Consider the following 2,507-nt stretch of genomic DNA (forward strand, 5'->3'; position numbering starts at 1 on the left):
TAAATTAAGAACACCCGAACTGATCTATCCGAACCCCTGGTGCTAGTGTTTACCCTGTATCCAGGCCTACGGTTTTGGTTAGGGGTAGTTCCGCGATTTCCATGCTTACATGGGCCGGGCTACGGTTCTTATTTGAGGACAAATATCACTTTTGCGACACGAGAGCGAATGTTAGTGATTACCCTGCATTCGTCTTCTACGGTTGTGAAAGTGGGCGTAGTTGGGGTTAATGTACCAATGCTTGACATCACTCGTCATGCGACCCCAAACCGAGAATTGTGTAGTGGACACAATTGGTGATCGTCACCTACCCTTCAATCTATGCCAGTGAAGAGTGCTAAGTCCATTCACTGAGTTATGGGGAGAAGGGATCTCATCCTAATTCCTAAAATTTTGTAAATCTTGGGTCAAAATTGAATTAGGTTAATGCATGAAAATTACTAATAAAATTTTCTTCTAAATTCTACAGATGTCTACAAACAATTCTGATAACACCAAATTCTCGCTTAAGTCCATCCTTGAAAATGCTAAACTTGATAATTCTAACTTCATGGATTGGTACCGTAACCTAAAAATTGTTCTCAGGGCGGAGAAAAAGGCTTATGTCCTTGAAGGACCAATTCCCGAAGCACCTGCTGCTAATACGGGTCCAGCTCGTAGGACATGGGAAAAACATGTTGATGATTCCCAAGATGTGACATGTCTTATGCTTGCTATGATGATTCCAGAACTTCAGAAGAATCTGGAAAACTTGGGAGCATATGAGATGTGTGAGCAGCTGAAAAACATGTTTCAGCAGCAAGCTCGTCATGAGCGTTTTGAGGTGATGAGATCTCTCATTACATGTCGCATGCAGGAAGGTACTTCGGTCAGTGCTCATGTACTGAAAATGAAGTCTTTCGTTGATCAACTGGAGCGTCTGAACGCACCCCTTAGTAATGAGTTAGCTACGGATGTGATCCTTAACTCGCTACCCAATTCATATCATCAGTTCGTAATGAACTATAACATGAATGGGTGGGAAAGAACGATCCCAGAGTTGCATCAGATGCTAAAAACTGCTGAGACAAACATCCCAACTAAGGGCAATCCAATGCTGGCGATCAGGGAAGGAAGAATTACCAAGAAGAAGCAATCCAAGGGAAAAGGCAAGGCGAGTAAGCAAGACAAGGGCAAAGGCAAAAAGGTTGCCACTCCGAAGGCAAAGCCTCATAAAGATGCCAAGTGTTTTCATTGTGATGAGATCGGGCATTGGAAAAGGAATTGTCCCAAGTACCTGGCTGAGTTGAAGCTTAAGAAGCTGCAGATTGGAAAATCCTCAGGTATACATGTTATTGATCTATTTTCCTTTTCGAGCAAATCTTGGGTGTTTGACACTGGATGTGGTTTTCACATTTGTAATGATTTGCAGGGACTAAAAAGGATTAGGAAGCTGAAGCAGGGTGACTTAGAGCTGCACGTTGGGAACGGGCAGAATGTTGCTGTGAAGGCAGTTGGAGAATTTATTCTTGAATTACCTTCTGGATTGTTTATTACTTTAGACAATGTTTTTTATGTTCCTAGTTTGACTAAGAATATTATTTCTGTTTCTGCTTTAAGAGAACAAGGTTTTAATTATGCTTTTGATATTGTTAATGGTAGCATTTCTGCATTTTTAAATGGTGTGTTCTATTTTGAGGCTAAGCCTCACAATGGTGTCTATGAAATAGATACTTCTAACAATAGATCAAATAATATTGTATGCTCTCTTTCCTCTAAACGTGTTAAAACTAGCTTTAATCAAACATATCGTTGGCATTGTCGTCTTGGCCATATTAACATCAATCGCATGAGGAAGCTCCAGACCGCAGGGATTCTAGAATCCACGGGTCAAAAGACTTATGATTTATGCGAATGTTGTCTAAGTGGCAAGATGACTAAGGCCCCTTTTACTGGAACTAGTGAAAGGGCCAAAGACCTGTTAGGACTCATACATACTGATGTATGTGGTCCATTCAGGACTATGTCAAGGAATGGGGAAAGATACTTCGTTACATTTACTGATGATTATAGTAGATATGGATATGTTTATCTTATGAAGTTTAAACATGAAACCTTTGAAAAGTTCAAAGAATTCCAAAATGAAGTACAAAATCAATTAGGGAAAACGATTAAGGCACTTCGATCTGATCGAGGTGGTGAATACATTAATCAAGAGTTTGATGAACATCTCAAGAAGTGTGGGATTATATCCCAACTAACTCCACCTGGAACACCACAACTTAATGGTGTGTCTGAGAGGAGAAATCGAACCTTATTAGATATGGTTCGATCAATGATGTGTCGTACAAACTTACCACATTCCTTTTGGAGTTATGCTCTTGAAACTGCTACACGTCTTGTGAATATTGCTCCTACTAAAAAGGTAGAAAAGACACCATATGAGATGTGGCATGGTAAACCACCTAAAGTCTCTTACCTTCGCATATGGGGATCTAACGCTTATGTTACCAGTGAGTCTTCGGACA

Source organism: Helianthus annuus, chromosome 12, assembly GCF_002127325.2.
Source record: "Helianthus annuus cultivar XRQ/B chromosome 12, HanXRQr2.0-SUNRISE, whole genome shotgun sequence".
In the NCBI taxonomy this organism is placed as follows: Eukaryota; Viridiplantae; Streptophyta; class Magnoliopsida; order Asterales; family Asteraceae; genus Helianthus; species Helianthus annuus.